This window comes from Leucopleurus acutus, assembly GCF_964270905.1.
Source record: "Leucopleurus acutus genome assembly, chromosome: 3".
NCBI classification, from domain to species: domain Eukaryota; kingdom Metazoa; phylum Chordata; class Mammalia; order Artiodactyla; family Delphinidae; genus Leucopleurus; species Leucopleurus acutus.
In genome coordinates this window covers 71123796-71141865 of record NC_139145.1, presented here as the reverse complement: position 1 = coordinate 71141865, position 18070 = coordinate 71123796, and the positions used below count along the sequence as shown (strand labels likewise).

At 35.8% G+C, this 18070-nt stretch overlaps 1 protein-coding gene across 1 annotated transcript in view; it reads left to right on the top strand.

Moving 5' to 3' along the window:
* Positions 1-641: 641 nt before the first annotated feature.
* MEGF10 (multiple EGF like domains 10) overlaps positions 642-18070 on the top strand; it is a gene marked incomplete at its 3' end in the record, with an annotated part of 209697 nt that continues 192268 nt past the window's right edge. The window contains exon 1 of the mRNA XM_082835227.1: positions 642-692. The remainder of the gene's footprint in view (positions 693-18070) is intronic.

The window sequence follows — 18070 nt, the reverse complement described above, 5'->3', positions numbered from 1 at the left end:
GTTTTCTGCTTAGGTATGCATGTAATGTGGTAGCATAATATATATTCCACACTTGTTTCATTCCTGCAGAGAGATAATATTTTTGCAGCTGACAGAGGAAAGACAACCTGTGCTTCCAGAATAAGAGAGAACATATTGACAGTATAAAATACAGATGTTCCCTGTGTTTTTTCTACTTCATGGTTGTATTCAGCAGAGGTTAACTTTCATGGGCATATTTCCCTATTTCTTGTTTAGGCAGTTGGACACAGAAGTCCACAGTAAATTCAAGATTGCAAAGGTGGTTTCAAGGAAAGTATTTCAAAATGTTTTCAGTGGGAGGAAAGTAACTTAAAAATGTGTTTCCCCTTCCTCCTCACAAGGGACTCTTTTCATAAGATTGTTGGAACCAGAACAACCTTCCTACTTCTCTATAAGGAAGGAACTTGAAGTATATCCAATTTTTCTTTTAAAGAATTTTAAGTGGGAAACAAAAGTAAAATTTTCCTGTCACAGTCTAGGAAAAATAAGTGGAAACTGCTGTGACAAATATGGTATCCTAATCACATGTTTGATGCCTTCTTCTTTCCAGTTTCAGAAAGAAACAACCCAAGGAATGTAAAAGGAATATAGAAAGATCATTTATGCATCATAATCGGAAACTTCTCATCTGCATCCCTGAAGCTAAAGAGTTAGAGATGGAAATGGCACAGGTAGGAGTAAATGAAGGGGACACTGATGAGCCACTATTCACATTTTGGGTGTTCATCCTGGAAAAATTCATTCTTACTCTGTAAGAATAAGAGAAAAATTGCCAGGTAAATTGAGAAATTCAGTGGTTCAAATGAGGGGGATAAAATGTTGAGTATTCAGATTAAATAACCTCTAGTAAAACAGTTGCTATAGAATAAAGGGAAGAACTTGGGGGTGGGGAAGCTAATTTTCTTAGGTTCAAAAGCATCATATATTACTTTTGTTTGAAAAGTAAAGTAAAAATCGAGAACCAAAAAATAGATCTTAGAGATAAAAAGAAGAGTAACTATGGGACATTCTTCTAGAACTCTGAGAGTTGGGAATTCAAGAGAAAAGTTGAAAGGCAGAAAAGATTGAAGTAGGAGAAGCAATATTGTTGTTACAGAAGTTCCAGAAGGAGAAAATAGTATGAATGAATGTCAAGCAATAATTAAAGAAAAAACATTTCAGAGTGGAAGGATTCATTGTTTATATGGAGAAAACTTACCAAAGACTAGGCAGTATAATGAAAAGGAATCATACCCAGATGGTTTTCCATGGCCTGAATAATGAACAAATGCTGGAAGCAGCCAACTGTGAAAAAAAAAGGTCACTAAAAACCGTCATTAGACTTTTTATTTGCAACACTAATGCCAGAAAACCTCAGAGAAAATGTAAAGACTTCTGAAGAAAAAGCATTATGTTCCAAGAATTATAGACTGAGCCAAGCTATTACCTAAATGCAAGGACAAATGAAAACCTGGTTCAGATTTGTAAGAATTCAGAAATTATATGACTCATGTATGCTTTTTAAAAAATATAACTTAAAGTAGACCTTCAAGCAAAAACTAATCAAAATACAGAATTTAATAAAGGTAAAGCTATGTTTTTAGAAAAACGAGCAGTGAGAAGTAAATTTAGATTTAACACTAAAGAATTGTTTTTAATGTGCCTGTGAAGCTAAGTTCAATTTATAACAAAGAATTTTAGAAAGAAAAAGGTATGCTATAAACATTCCCTAGAGATGTCAGGTGAGGAGAGAGGTGGAAAAGAGAAAGTAAAATATGATAAATGTTTAATGTCAAACAAGGAGGATCCATATTTGTAACTATGAATTTGGCATTGACATTGATAAAGAATAAATTAAAACATGTTTAAAAATTTTTTTAAAACAAAACCAATTTTAAGTGAGACCATGAGAGAAAAAAGCACATAGCCCCATTATTCATAAAGGTGCCAGTGTGTGTGTGTGTGTGTGTGTGTGTGTGTGTGTGTGGTTAGTGGAGGAGCAGCAAGAAAATACAGTGAAATGAACCAATGAAGTAAGATGCAAGGATTAAAAAGATAATAGTTTCCTCTATTAGATGTTTACTTCCAGGCTGTCATGGAGTAACTGCTACTGAATTTACTCTACCATTTAAAAACTGAACAAAATACATGGTGACAATTTTTAGGCGTTGGATAATAGGCAGTACAGGACTAGAGTCCTGGAAAGTCTGTAAATATGAGATAAGCACCACATTCAACCTTATTTTATGTCTGGGGGCACTTCCCAGGATGTGGCACAAGGAGGTGAAGCCCAAGTGAAGAACATCAGTCTCACTGAGCTGAGGAGGCAGAAATTAAAACAGAGGGGTTGTAAAGGAGGAGCTGGAATTAGCAGAATAGGATTCCAGAGAGGAGTAAGCTGTACAGCTGAAGGTCTCAGAAGTCAGTGTGCAGATTCTCCTTAGCTCTTTGGCTGAGAGCTGGTCTGGGATTTACATTTATAGGTTAAGATTCTATAAGAACCTGAGATCCAGCAAGACAGCAGCTGCAGTGGAGCTAAGAAATAAATGGAAATGCCAGAGGTTATGCAGTGCTAAAAGATGTTGAAGTTTTGGTCCAGTCATAGTGGAAAGACTTCACTGAGCATATCAGTCATTAAATTGAGACCTCAGAAAGGTCACTTTTTAGGAGCCAGGAGTAAGACCATATCCCATGGTTAAGGTCAAAATTAATATACACTTGCCCAAACAAAGCATAAAATGAAGCCCAAAGAATCAAGAGAATTACCCAGTTATGTAGCTGTTGGCCAGAACAAATGCTACACCTTTAAAGGAGAGACAGCAAAATCCAAATGCTCTACAATATGTTATCCATAACATACAACATTCAATAAAAGCACTACTACGTATGCACAGAAGTAGGAAAAAGGGACCCATAATCAAGACAAAAAAGCAAGCAATAGAAAGAGATCCTGAGATAATTCAGATTTTAGAGTTAGGACATAATTTTTTAAATGGTAATTATAAACATGTTCAAGAATTTAAAGGAAAACATGGACATAATGAGCAAAGAGGTGGGAAATCTCAAAAGAGAAATATAAACTATAAAAAAGTTTATATTAAAGTTTATATCAATTAAAAATACTAGAAATGACAATTTCCCTCAATGCCTTGAGATTAGACACTGCAGAATAAAAAGTTTGAAAACAGATCAATAGAAAATATCAAAACTGGAAAACAGAAAATAGATTTTAACAAATGAGCAGAGGCTCAGTATCTTATGGAATGTATCACTTGTCCCACATGTAATTGACATCTCAGAAGAAAAGGAAAAGGAGAATGGGTCAGAACTATTTAAAGAAATAATAACCAAAAGTATTAAAAACTTGGTGAAAAAAATCATTATGCATATCTAAGAAACTCATAAAACCCAAGGTGTCATATGTTTCAAAATATTCTTCTAGAATGGAAGCTAAAAATATTTTAAGATGAATGTAAACCGAAGGAATTTGTTTATAATAGTCACGGCACTAAGAGAAGTGCTAAAGAAAGTTCACTGGCTTGAATATAAAACTTAGAATTATAAGAAGAAATAAAGATTGTTGAAAATTGTAAATATAAATAAATTTTATTTTCTTATCTTTAAATTTTTTGAAAAGATAATTGACTGATTTGAGCAAAAATAATAACTGTGTTGTGGCATTTCTAACATCTGTGATGGTAAACTATGACAATAGCATTAAGAATTGGGTGGGATAAATGGAGTTCAACTGTTGGAAGATTCTTATATTTTACATGACATGGTATAATATTAATTAGAGGTAGACTGTGATAAGTTAAGGATGTGCACTGTAATCCTAAGAGCAGTCACTAATACACACACCCACATACAGAAAGAAAGGGAGAGAGAGAAAGAAAAAGAGGCAATAAAATCGAGTATTCAAAAGTATTTTATTGGCCAAAGAAAGCAGAAAGAACCAACAAAGAAACAAACATGAGATGGGACAAATAAAAACAAATTGCAAGATGGTAGAATTAAACCCATTAAACCATATTAATAATTATATTCAATGTAAATGCACTAGATGTTCCTATTAATATTAATAAGTTTCACAATAAAAAGGTCAGTTTGTCAAGAGGATACAACAATCTTAAATGTGTATACATAGTTCCTGGAACACCTAAATATTATTAATTCAAGGATGACTCAACACAAGGAAATCCATTAATGTAATTCACTACGTAAGTAGATCAAAGGAGGAAAACCTCATGACATTTCAATATGAGCAAAAAATGCATTTGCTAAAATTCAATAATCACTCGATTAAAAACAAGTAAACAATAACTCTTGGCAAGCTAGCAATAGAAGGAAACTTCCTTAAGCTGATAAAGGTTAGCATATACCAAGAGCAAATATCATATTTAATATAAAACATCAGAAACATTCCTATTAACATTAGAAACAAGATAAATTTGCTCCTAGCATTGCTGCTCTTTAACCTTAAATGGAATCTGACTCTAACTAATGCAATAAGACAAAAAGAATAACATATATATGTGTACATATATATAAATACTATAAAAGAAAAACACAAATATAATTATTTGCATAAGATTGCCTTGAAAATCCAAGGAAAAAATTATTAGAATCAATAAAGAGTTCAGTGTGGCTAGATACAAAATTAGCGTAGAAAAAATAAATGCTTTCCTATATATTATTGACAATATATTAAAGAATAAAACAGAAATGGAATCCATTCTCAGTAATGATAAAAACCATAAAGTGCCTAACAAAAATATAAGATTCATATGTTGAAACCTATAAAACTACAGGAAAAAAGTTATAAGAAGATCCAATAGATGCAGATACATAGCCCCTTCCTAAATAGACAATATTTTGAGATATTAATCCTTCCCAAGTTAATTTAGAAATGTAATACAATCCTAATCATTATTATAAGACTTAACAAGTTCATTCTATAGGTCAAATGGTAGAGAAAATAATAAGTAATTGCCTGGAAAATTCTGAGAAGAAAAAAAAATGGGGGAAACTTCTCTTTCAGAAATTAAAACATATTTGAAAATATAACTGTAAAAGTATAAGGTTGGTGCAGGTAAAGGCAAATTATTACAATAATTACTAAGATTGAATAGAACTTAGAAGTATACACTGCTATTTCACGTAATAGTTAAAAGCTCTGAATCACAAGCCAGGCCACATAGTAGCTGTGCATTCTTGGGCAAGTTAAATAAAATTCTGTGCCTTAGTTTCCTTACTTGTAAAATAGGGACCGTTATATCATCTATATCTTAGGATTGTTGTGAAGATTAAATAGATTAATACACATAAAGCCCTTAGAAGAGTGCTTGGAATATGGTCAGAACTATGTAAGTGCCAGCTGCTATCAATGATAACAATGGTGACAACAAATGACAACAAATCAGTTGGAAGACATTGAAGTACTTCTCAAATCAAGGTGAAGTTCAGTTACCTATTTTGAAAGAAATACAATTGGGGTAGCTGGTTGTCCATTTTGAGAGATATATAGTTAGACACATACCTTACACCATACTCAAAGAATTAAACATAAAATTATCAGATGAAAATATAGAAAAAACATTCATAAGCATGGGGTGAAGAAATTGTATCGAAGATATAAAATATTAAAGTCATAAATGAAAATCGTCACATGTTTAAATATATAAAAACTAAAAACAAAACAACGTACACAAAAAACAACATTAATAGACAACCCACAGCCTGGGAATATATTTGTATTATATTAATAAAGGATTAATATAAATACAAATCAATAGGAAAAAGACAAACACTCCAGTAGAAAAACTAACAATACATACGAAAAGCAATTTACAGAAAAAGAAATACAAATGTTCAATAAACTCTACAAAATGTGCACACTCATTGGTAAATTAATGTGATGCATTTTCATCAATTTTCACGTGATTAGCGAACATATAAAAGCTTGGTAATACCCAGGGTTGATAAGGATGTGGCAAAGGGGCACTTTGATACTTTGTTGGCAGGAGGGTAAGAGGACAAACATATTTTGGAGGGAAATTTTTCAGTATCTACTAAGATAAAAACTACCCATTTTTGTTGACTTAGCAATCCCATGTTTAGGAGTTTATTCTAAAGACTACCTCACATGCACGTGGACCTAAAGTTTTATGTATAGGAATGATCACAGCAGGAGTGTTTATTATAGTGAAAAATGGGAAAAAGCCAAATATCCATCATCAGAAGATCAGTTAAATAAATTATGGTAAAGTCATAATGTTGAATAACATACAATTATTAAAAAGGATGTAGTACATGAATTTCATATATTTTTAAAAGATTTATTTATTTATTTTTATTTATGTTGTTTTTGGCTGCGTTGGGTCTTTGTTGCTGCACGCGAACTTTCTCTAGTTGTAGCGAGTGGGGCCTACCCTTCGTTGCAGTGCGGGCTTCTCATTGCGGTGTCTTCTCTTGTTGCAGAGCATGGGCTCTAGGCGTGCGGGCTTCAGTAGTTGCAGGATGCAGGCTCAGTTGTTGTGGTTCGCGGGCCCTAGAGCGCAGGCTCAGTAGTTGTGGCGCACGGGCTTAGTTGCTCCGCGGCATGTGGGATTTTCCCGGACTAGGGCTTGAACCCGTGTCCCCTGCATTGGCAGGTGGATTCTTAACCAGTGCACCACCAGGGAAGCCCAAATTTCATATTTTTATTATATATAAGTGGAAAGTGAAAAAAAAGTAAGTTTCAGGATAATTCCTCTTATTTTTTACACACACATGCACACACACGTGTGTGGGAAGGCATAGGAAAAATACTGAAATGAAAGTAGTATACTAAACTGTTAATCATGGTTAACTCTGGGATGGGGTGAGGGAGATACAGCCTCACATTTTTAGTCTTTATTCTTAGGTACAATTTTAACTTTTTTAAATGAAAGCATGCTCATACACATCTCGTGTAATAAAGAACAATGAGGCATAATAGAAGAATAATGACTTGAGAAGTTGAAGAAGCACCAGGATGCAGATTATTTTCTCAGTGAACGCTCTTAACTTAGCAGCTAATCCATGTAACCTTAAAACTGTTACAGAGCAAACATATGAAATATTTGAGCTCACTTAATATGGCTAACATAATCCTGAAACCAAACCTGACAAAGATAACACATAACAAAGCTACAGTTCAAGCTCATAAGCACGGATGCAAACATTTAAAGTAAAACACTAGGAAATACAGGTAACACACGATATTGAAGTAATGTTTATTCCATAAATGCAAAAACGTTTTAAGACTATGACAGTTCTTAATGTTTTTCACAGGTTAAAAGAGACGGGACACCTGACTGTCTAGAGGTGGCCTGCCCATCACTGATCCATTCATTCATTCATTTTACAAATTTCTGTTGAGCCAGGCATTCTTTTCAGTTCTGGCATAAGACCAAACACTGATCCATACCACTAGGAACATACGTTGTAAAGAGAATAATAGATAACTAGACAAATGATAAATAATAAAGTATGAAGAAGTATTTAGATAGGAGAAGTACTAGAAATAGGAGAAAGCGATGGTCAAATTTTTACCTGAAATCAATAAAAATAATATTCATGTTGGAGAAAACTAGGATTATTTCCATTCAAGTTGAAAGTAGTACAGCCACTCACTCCCACTCTTAGAGCTGTATTCAACAAGTTCTAACCAATGCAATGGGATAGCTGAAAGAAATGTCACACATATTTGAAAGAAAAATTATAATACACAATTATAATTGTACATTTATATGATTATCTACCTAGAAAACTGAAGACAATCAGTTAAAAATATGAGAAGTGTTCAGTAAGGTGGCAGGTTACAAGAAAAATATAGAAATAAATAAATAATGTAAATAATTCATATAAATAAATAAAATAAATATAGAAAAATTGTTATATATTAGTAATAATCAGTTATAATACATAATGGAAAAAGATGTCACCATAATAGCAAAGAATAATATAGCATGCTTTGGCACAAACAATGGAAAATGAACAGGACATATAAAAAGATGATAAAGCTCTGAGGATAGAAAAGAAGTCTTAACCATATTTTTAGAGAGAAATAATCAGAATTATAAAGATGCCAGTTCTCCCTACATTATTTTTCTATAAACTCAATGAAATTCTAATGAAAATAGTGATGGAATTTGGGGAGAGTTTAGAAATTATTTTTCTTTAAAATTCTAATCTTTATTTTTGTCTAAGTTACACATACTCACTTTAAATATGATGAATTCTGCTATCTTATAATAACAGTTCTCGGCTTTACTCTTTCCAGCTTCTGATCGCCACTCCCAAAGTCAACAGTTTCCAACGCTTTGAGCAGTTTTTACTAGAAGAAGGTTTTCCTGATACTTAAGTTTTGCTTATTTCTTTCAGTTTTGAAGATTATCAATCCACTTCCTATTGTGAAAAGTAAGGTTTAGTTTTCTGACCTACTCCTCAAACCCCAGCAAGACTTCCCCCACACAAATACACACCACACAGACGAGCACGTTTCACCTTCTTCTCTTTACCCTGACAATATTTTTGACTCTATCAGTATCTAAGGTTAAAATTAGTATGTCTATGTAAATACTATATACACAGTGTCTACAATTTCCTGTCATATACAACTTGCTTTTGGGGGGAGTTAATAATTGCTCACTTTTAAATTTGCTTTGTTTTTGATACAATTGACAGAGAGGGGGAAGGAAGGAGGGATAGAGAGAGGAGAGAAGGAGGGAGCGAGGAAGGAAGGAAAGGAGGGAGGAAGGAGAGAAAAAGAAAACCAAAAGAATGAACCTCTAATTTCAGTCAAGCACTCAGAAAAAAATAAAATCTAAGAATTCAGTTCTTGAAAATATGCATTTGGACCATCTTTCTACTTCACACTGGACTTGGTTACTCTCCAGACTTGCTGCCCCACTTTTTCAGGACCTTCCCTTCATTGTCATCCTGGGCACATTCCTTTTCCTTTTCCTCATGTTGGAGCTTCCATTTGCTGGGTCCCTTGTCTCTTTCATGGTTTATACACTGGTTTGTGGGGAGCACTTCATCCAGTAGATTCCAGGAAACTGTGGCATGCAACTGGCCTAGGAGGAAATGCTATTGCCACTGCCCCACCGGACACTAGAGAGAACTGCTGTCACCTCTGCCACTCCATCTCAAACCAACCACTGGGAAGACTCTGGGAAATCTGCACTGCCATCACTGCCCCCATGATGCCCATGACATCTGTGCCTGCCAGTTCAAAACTCTACCTGGAACAGTGTTTTAAAATTAATCTGCAGCCGCAAAGCACAGGGAGATCAGCTCAGTGCTTTGTGACCACCTAGAGCGGTGGGATATGGAGGGTGGGAGGGAGGGAGACACAAGAGGGAAGAGATATGGGAACATATGTATATGTATAACTGATTCACTTTGTTATAAAGCAGAAACTAACACACCATTGTAAAGCAATTATACTCCAATAAAGATGTTAAAAAATTCTGTTAGAACCTTTAAATACATCTTTATAGGTCATGTTTATAAATGTTAAGAAAGGTTAATGTTAAGAAAATCTCCTGGCACTTCCTGGTGGCACAGTGGTTAAGAATCTGCCTGCCAATGCAGGGGACACGGGTTTGAGCCCTGGTCTGGGAAGATCCCACATGCTGTGGAGCAACTAAGCCCATGTGCCACTACTACTGAGCCTGTGCTCTAGAGCTCACGAGCCACAACTACTGAGCCTGTATGCTGCAACTACTGAAGCCTGCGGGCCTAGAGCCTGTGCTCTGCAACAAGAGAAGCCACCGCAGTGAGAAGCCCACTCACCACAAGGAAGAGTAGTCCCTGCTCGCCGCAACTAGAGAAAGCCTGTGCGCAGCAATGAAAACCCAACACGGCCAAAAATAAATACATTAATTAATTAATAAAAAAGAAGAGAAAATCTACTTCATTCCTCCTCAGGTTGGAATAATTTGAGATAGATCAAATTCAAATGGTGGTGGTGCCCAAATGGTTTTATTCTCATCAACTTGGTGGGTAACACCAACCTCTTAGGAAAAATATAGTTTATAATTGTAAGTAAACATATACATCAAACATTTCAACAAAGTAATCCATAACACATGGTCTAATTGCAAGGTCGTAAGTCAACATTTGGTTAAAAATATTAAAAATAAACCTTCAAATATTATAAGAAAGCTTTGTCCGTAGCAAACAGACTTATGCAGAAGCTCAGCTTTTCGGTGACAAGATATAGAATGTCCAGTTTTCATTTAAATTTCTTTGTAATAAGTATGTACATAATTGCTAAATATTACTTATTTATAAAGCTGTAAGAGCTAGCACAAGGAATAAAAAGTTTTATTTTTTCACATTCATGAAAAATTAAAATCTGCTTCTACTACTTCAGTAGTATTTTCTATCAAATGCTAAATAATATGTTTAACATAGTGGTGAAATATAGAAATTAACTTATTTTCTGCACATGCAAAGGTTTAGCTTTTTTTTTTAATAGAAGGATGATAACAGGAATCAGATAGAGACCCATCAATCTGATATTTAACTTTACTTTTCCAGTTATGTTCAGTATTCTTGGTTTGTGCAGTGAATTCTCTTCCCTGTGGAATAAAAATGGAAACATTTTCTTAATTTCAGAGTAGAGACCAAGTGACATATGTGCTAGCATCAGCTGTCTCTAGAGACAACACTGAGGAAATGAGATTGGTTTTAAGGGATTGGGACACAAATGAAGAAGAAGAAAATTAAGAAGTAAATTATATGATGATAACAGTTGCGTTCAAGCACGGTGCCACTTAAATTCTACAAACTTAATCAGAGAAAAGAGTTGTAAGTACTTTCACATTCCAAGTTAGATCAACTTTGGGTTGCATATTATCCATCAGTAATGATTTAAAATCTATTCTCTGCTTCAGATTTGGAACAATATGAATTTGGAAGACATGGAAGGAAAGAGGCATAGGGTTGCAGAACAGAATGTATAAGCATTTTTCTGAGTTTCTCTTACGTAATTATATATCCATTTTTTGATCAAGAAGACAGTGGTGGCAAGAGTCATTGCAGTGGTTGAAGGGCAGCAGTTCTACACTGAGCCCTCTAATCGGGATTGCACCCAAGAGCCTCTTGTAATATAAATTCCATTCATGAGATAGTTTGAGCCTGAACTTTGAACAATTCCAGATGAGAATAGGTTGCAGAGGAAAATTTGCCAAGGCTGACTGTAATTCTCCATGATGACAAGATTGATGAATGTGGGGTGGGGCTGGGAATCAAGATGATCATACCTCCCCTGCCACCCAGTGGCCAAAGAATGAGTTCTGCGTAATTGGGATGTACACTCCTAGGGTTATGATTTTCTCAGTCTATAATGTTTTTCATTTTCCCATGATCCAACAGTCTTTATTTTGAACAATTCATCATCCTCCTAAGGCTTGAGGGATGCGAGTGCGGGGAGGGGAGGGTGTTAAGTTGCCTTGAGGTGTCACGTGGAGAGGGTGTGGCCCAGGTCATCATCTGTCCTGTGTGGCATTTTACTGTGACGTAGGAGGCCATCTGGTTCCTGGTTGTCATTACCCTTCTGTCCTGATGTCTGCATTCCTACCTCATCTCTGGTTTTGCATGGTTCTTGCCGCTGTGTCCCTCATGGCTGCAAGTCCCCTCCAGGTCCATCAGCCCCTCCTTGGCTAAATTTCTCAGTTTTTAGAGGTACATTTTGCATGATATTTCATGCCGCTCTGGGACTGTGGGAAACTGAGGAGTTATCTCATGCCCTGTCTGCCTGGAGGGGCTGCCATTTCAAAGTGGCTCAGGGCATAAATTAAGATGTTTCCAGCTGTAATAGGAAACTTATCTCAAACTGCCTTAAGGCAAGTTTTTAGCTCATAGAAGAAGTCAAGAGGTGAGGTGAGCTTCAGAGTGTGTAGATTCAACAGTTAAAGAGTTGGGTTCTCCGCCCTGCCTTCTGCCTGTCATCTTCATTCTAAGGTGGGCTGCTGTCTTGGTTGTATGATAGCTGCCTGCAGAAATTAGGGCTTTCTCTTTTATATAATTGGTTTTTCATGCTTCTTTCTTAAGAATGAAGAGGAATGTTTCTAGAAGTCTCCGGCAAGCCCCTCTTTATCTTTTGTCAGCATAACCGGGCCATAGGCCTATTTCTAAACCAATTTTTAGTAAGAGGAATGGGATTACCCTTAGACCAAAATCAGGCTGAACCCTGAAGCTAAGGTGGGGGCTCACCATCTCCTCAGGCATTTGTCTGTGTGTGGGAGGAGTGAGGACCTGAATGAAATATGGGATTTGTTAGGAAAAGAACAAGGAGGACAGATGTTCTCTAGGCAATAATAACAGCCAAGATTTAGTTAGGAAAACAAATCACCCTAGGAATTTCAAACAGAGTGAGATTTAACCCAGGGAATTAAGCTACAAATTTGTTGAAAGGAATGAACGAGAAAAAAAGAAGGGGAGGACATTGATGTTAGTCAATGTTCAGGAACTCCAGGAAGCTGCTGTAGCCCCTGTAGGAGACCACACCTGTCTAACCCTGAATTGCTCTGAGACAGTGCTCTTATGCCCCTGCAGAGACAGTGCAGTTGCTAGAGGGGTACACTGCTGCCACAGTCAAGGCCAGAAGATGTGGCTCTGCCTTTCTTCTTCCCTTTAATCTTTGTTTAAAAACAGATTTATTGAGATATAATTTATATACCATGCTATTCAACCATTTAAAGTAATTCGCTGGCTTTAGTATATTCAGAGTTGTGCATCCGTCACCACAATCAATTCTGGAACATTTTCATTAGCCCTGAAAGAAACCCCTTCTCCTTAGATGCCACCCCTCAACTCCCCATCCCCCTCCCCAACCCTAGGAAAACACTAACTGATTTTTTGTCTCTGTACCTTTGCCTATTCTGGACTTTTCGTATAAATAGAATCTTAAAATATATCGTCCTTTGTGATTGGATTCTTTTGCTTAGCATATTTCCAAGGTTCATGCATGTTGTAGCATGTGTCAGTATTTGCTTTTATTGATGAATAATATTCCATTGTATGAATATACCACATTTTATTTATCCATTCATCAGTTAATGGGCATTTGGGTTATTTCAGCTTTTTGGCTATTACTGATAATGCTGATATGAACATTCATGTATAAGCTTTTGTGTGGATGTATATATGTTTGGTATATACTTAGGAGCTGAACTGCTGAGTCATATGGTAACTTTAAGTTTAACCTTTTGAAGAAATGCTAAACCGATTTCCAAAGATGCTGCACCATTTTACATCCCACCAGCTGTGTATAAGGGTTCCAATTTCTCTACATCCTCACCAACACTTGTTGTTATCTTATTATTTTATTATAGCCTTCCTAGTGGGTATGGAATAGTACCCCATTGTGCTTTTGATTTACATTTCCCTGATGGCTAATGATGTTGAGCATCTTTTCTTGTGATTATTCATCACTTGTATATACTTTTTTTGAGAAATGTCTGTTCGGATACTTTGCCCATTTTTTTAATTGGATAATTTGTCTTTATTATTGAGTTGTAATGTTTCTTAATATATTCTAGATACAAGTTCCTTATCATATATGTGATTTACAAATATTTTCTCCCATATTGTGGGCTGTCTTTTCACTTTTTGATAATGTCCATTGGTATATGAAAGTTTTTGATTTTGATAAAGTCTAATTTATCTGTTTCTTTTTCTTTTGCTGCCTATACTTTTAGTATCGTATTTAAGAATCCATTGCAAAATCAGAGATCATGAAGATTTACTCCTATGTATTCTACTAAGAGTTTTACAGTTTTACTTCATGGATTTAGGTCTTAGATCCATTTTGAGCTAAATTTTGTATATGATTTGAGGTAGAGGTCCAAATTCAGTCTTTTGCTTGTGAGTATCCAGTTGTCCCAGCATTTCACTTTAATCTTGTGCAAGTCCTTTCCACTAGCAGGTCCTGAACTGAAACCTGCCCAGCAAGGGGGATTAGGAAATGTAGTTTCTAGGCTTCTAGCCCCTGTGATACAAGGGAGAGATTAGATGGGTGGGAACCAGCCTGCAGTATCCGGCAAACAACTAACACATCAGCCTTCTGTGGGGATTTGCTCTCTCTTTGTTGTCGAAAACCAGCACTCCCCAACATTTTTGGCACCAGGGACTGGTTTTGTGGAAGACAATTTTTCCACGGATGGGCGGGGCGGGGCAGGGGATGGTTCAGGCGGTAATGCGAGCGATGGGGAGTGGGCCACTCACCTCCTCCTGTGCGGCCTGGTTCCTAAAAGGCTGCTGACTGGTCCCGGTCCATGGCCTGGGGGTTGGGGACCCCTGGTCTAGACAGAAAGCAGGCCACAAGTCTCCTTTTATTCAAAGATCCTAAACCTGTCTAGGATCAGTTCATCACCCTCAGGTCTTTGGAGGGGTACAGGATATAGGGCCCCAACTCACTTTATTCTATTTCTCTCCTTTCTGTTCTTCCCTCTCCCCAGTTAAGAGAATTCTAAAATTGAGTATAAGAAAAACTCTGTCATATATCTTTCCAGATATTTCGTTTTACATGCTTTTGTTCTCTAGTTTTGTTTTGTTTTGTTTTTTGGTTTTTGGCGGTACGCGGGCCTCTCACTGTTGTGGCCTCTCCCGTTGCGGAGCACAAGCTCTGGACGTGCAGGCTCAGCAGCCATGGATCACGGGCCCAGCCACTACACGGCATGTGAGATCTTCCCAGACTGGGGCACGAACCTGTATCCCCTGCATTGGCAGGCAGACTCTCAACCACTGTGCCACCAGGGAAGCCCTGTTCTCTAGTTTTATCTCTTTCCTCTCCTAGGTTGAGCCTTCAAGCCAAACTGCCTGTACTAAAAAGTAGGGTCTTGATAGAGATGGGGACAATTTTGGATCAATATGAAGTTTTATCCTGCCACATATGGTCATACTGCTGATGGGGTGAAAATAGAGGTGAGGCGGGGCAAATCCTCGTAATAGTTGCTAAAAATAACAAAGTAAGGGCCATGCTAAGACAAAAGAGCAACAATAAAAATTTTCTACTGCTTTAAGAAATATATATGGTACTAGGTATTGCCTACCTTTAAAGACATATTGCATTTCTTTTCTAAATTTTGAAACAGTTTGAAACATACTATGATGAGCTTTTTTAAAAGAATGAAAAAAATCTTAAAGATGTATGAGATTATTTTAGATAGATTATTAGATAATAGAAAGTGGCATTTTGCCTGACAAATTGGGATATGGTTTCGTGACTGTGATGCAATGATCCAGAGACAGGGGTGAGACTTTGGGGAAGGGAGAGAGATTCTCAAGGAGGAGATGAACAATTACAGATAAGGAGCTAAAACTAATGGGTAAGCAAGACACTGATGCTTTTGCTAGAGAATTCCAGTTATGACCATGCAGGTATTAGGGGTAACTTAGCAATGATTTTACAACTGTGTTTTATAATAAACCATAGCATACTACTATAGACTGAACTGTTTAAACACCTTGGAGACTTTAATTTATTTAGCTTAAGAGCTTAGTTGAAAGGAAAACAATAATGGAAACTAAGCTGTAGGATTGCTTTTCCTGAATTCTAAATTTAGCTTAAACATATTTCTAATCGTCTGTGCCAAGAATATTTTCCTGAAAATCATTTGAATTGTATAACCTGATCACCTTTATTTATACAGGGATGTAGATGGGCATAAACATACTCACTGTATTTTACTGTGTTGATTTTTAGCCTAGGTAATCCTGTAAATGATTAATTATATTCCATCTGATTATCAAACTACTTAACTTAAATCCAGTGTGATCATAAAAGATGAGTAAATCTTTAATGCCAATAGAGGAGATTCTACACATGGTTACATTTAAGAAGGCAAAAGAAACTGCACCATGTGACCAGTGCCTGAATAAGATTAAATCCCTATTACATTGGTGTCATAAACCAAAAAGGTGTAGACTGTGTGAAGAGCAATACAAATTCACAACCATCACTTTGGGTCTGTATAACAGAAGACAAATGTTCTTGCTCTCTAAACTGATTCTCTTATGAAACTAGGTGGCGAACATTACATTGCCAACTATAAGAAATGTCCTTCTCCATTTTTAATTTATGTTCAGATGACTTCACATTACATGTGGGTATAAATGGGAAACTTTTAAATGAGCAATAGAAAAAGGAAACATTGTGTGAGAACTCAAGGGTGTGATATCAATATAGCTCCCAGGAAAAAGGGAACCCTCCTACACTGTTGGTGGGAATGTAAATTGGTGCAGCCACTATGGAAAACAGTATGGAAGTTCCTTAAAAAACTAAAAGTAGAGTTACCATATGATCCAGCAATTCCACTCCTGGGCATATATCCAGAAAAGATGAAAACTTTAATTCAAAATGATGCCTGCACCCTAATGTTCATAGGAGCGCTATTTACGATAGCCAAGATATGGAAGCAAGCTAAATGTCCATCAACAGATGAATGGATAAAGAACATGTGGTATATATATATACAGTGGAATATCACCCAGCCATAAAAAAAAATGAAATAATGCCATTTGCAGCAACATGGATAGACCTAGAGATTATCATACTAAGTGAAGTAAGTCAGACAGATAAAGACAAATATATGATTTCACTTATATATGAAATCTAAAAAAAATATGCAAATGAATTTATTTACAAAACAGAAATAGACCTAAAGGTATAGAAAACAAACTTATGGTTACCAAAGGGGAAAGGGTCGGGGAGGGATAAATTAGGAATTTGGGATTAACAGATACACACTACTAAATATAAAATAGATAAACAACAAAGATCTACACTATGGCAGGGGAACTATATTTAATATCTTGTAATAACCTATAATGGAAAAGAATATGAAAAAGAATAGATATATATATGTATGTGTATAAATGAATCACTTTGCTGTACACCTGAAACATTGTAAATCATGGCCTTTACTTCTCTGCTGTTGGAAAGGTCTTAATCACACTATAAGGTCATACATACAGCTTCATTCAATATTCAATATATGATAATACATTGCATAACATGCTTTAAAAAATACATTTAAAAGAGAGACGGGGCAACATTTATCAAATACCTGCTACATACAGGCAGAATGTAGGCACTTTATATTCACTTTTGTGTTACACAAATGATTCAGTAGGCACTGGCCACACGTAGGTATTCAAACTCAAAACTTAAATTAATTAAAATTAAATTACAATTTAGTTCCTGGTCGTACTAGCTACACTTTGAGTGCTGAATAGCAATGTGACTAGTGGCTGCCATGATGAATGGTATAGACGTAGAACATTTCTATCATTGTAGAAAGTTCTATTGGACAGCTCTGGATGTCTGTCTCAACTCTTTCCTTTTTCAGAATGAAATCTATCAATCTTAAATCATGTTAAATAACACCATGAAGAAATAATCAGTCCAGAATGTGGCATTTTCTCTAAGAAAACTGATCTGAGCTCTTAGAAGAGTCAGCGCCATGGGCAAATAAAGTTGGGGTAGAGGGTACTGTTCTAGATTTCAAAAGGCTTCAGAGAGGTAACAACCAAATGTAATGTTTGATACTGGTCTGAACAGAAACAGTTAATTTCTTATTTGTTTCAATGAGGAAATTTGATAATGGACTAGATATTAAATGACAGTATGGAATAATTGTCAATTTTGTTAGGTGTCATAAAGGTATTGTGGTATTTTGGAGTATGTTCCATCTTTTTGGACATCTGTGCTCAAGCATTTAGAAGTGAAATATCTCGGTACTTTTCATTTATTTTGGAATGATATAACAAAAATACAGGAATGAAGTGACTATGGCCCAATGTTAACGATTGTCAAAACTAGGTGGCGAGTACTATGTTTCTAATTTTGATATATTTTTAAACAGCTGAAATGAAAATATTATTGAAAAACCTATTAAAAAAATTTTTTTAAACATCTTTATTGGAGTATAATTGCTTTACAATGGTGTGTTAGTTTCTGCTTTATAATAAAGTGAATCAGCTATACATATACATATGTTCCCATATTTCCTCCCTCTTACATCTCCCTCCC